Below are 798 nucleotides of genomic sequence, written 5' to 3' on the forward strand. Positions count from 1 at the left end.
AACAAGGGGGTGGGGGGGAGTGGCGGAATAAATGAATAAATATTTTTTAAAAAAGAATGAATGGAGCTCAGTATTTTACTCAATTAATGATTTACTCCTCAAAGTTTATTTTATTTTACAATTTCATATATTTCCACCCCAACACTTGGCAACTAAGGTAAGATAACATAACTAAGGTAAAGCCTGTTCAGTGAAGAGAATGTAAAACTCCATAGTACAGTTTATGCCTTTTGGGGAATGAATTCACATCAAAAGTCCTTATTAAAAAATTCACAAGTAATCATAATAGATTTGCTCTTTGGAGAATCCTCTGAGTGGGGGGAGGGCATTGCTTTGGCTATATACCATTTAAATGAAATGAAATGAAAAGTGGTCAAAGTGCTTACTTTTACTTTGTTTTGTGGGACACTGCTGGGAATGTGGCTCTTTTGTACCCAGAGGAAGCTGGCATTATGCTGGACCCACCAGGCAGGTTGAGTTGAGAAACAATGAGCTCAGTCAGCCAGCCTGGGAATCTGATTAAGCCAGGAAGTGGTCACTCCCCAGGACAGGGCAGAAGGAAGGCAATGAAGGCAGTAACTGAAACAAGGAATGATTCTCTCTCTCTCTGAAATAAACTAGTATTCAAATTTGTTGTGTCAAATTTATGTCAAGGATTAATTTACTCCGTTTCATTACCTTGGATGAAATAAATGGAATCTTGTTTCCAAGTAGGTCAACAGAGCCCATGTGTCATAACTACCGTCTCTAAGAAACTTCTGTTTGTTGAGGCCTGTCATACCCTCATGTTTTGGTTAC

The sequence above is a fragment of the Dasypus novemcinctus genome, chromosome 4, assembly GCF_030445035.2.
Source record: "Dasypus novemcinctus isolate mDasNov1 chromosome 4, mDasNov1.1.hap2, whole genome shotgun sequence".
Classification (NCBI taxonomy): Eukaryota; Metazoa; Chordata; class Mammalia; order Cingulata; family Dasypodidae; genus Dasypus; species Dasypus novemcinctus.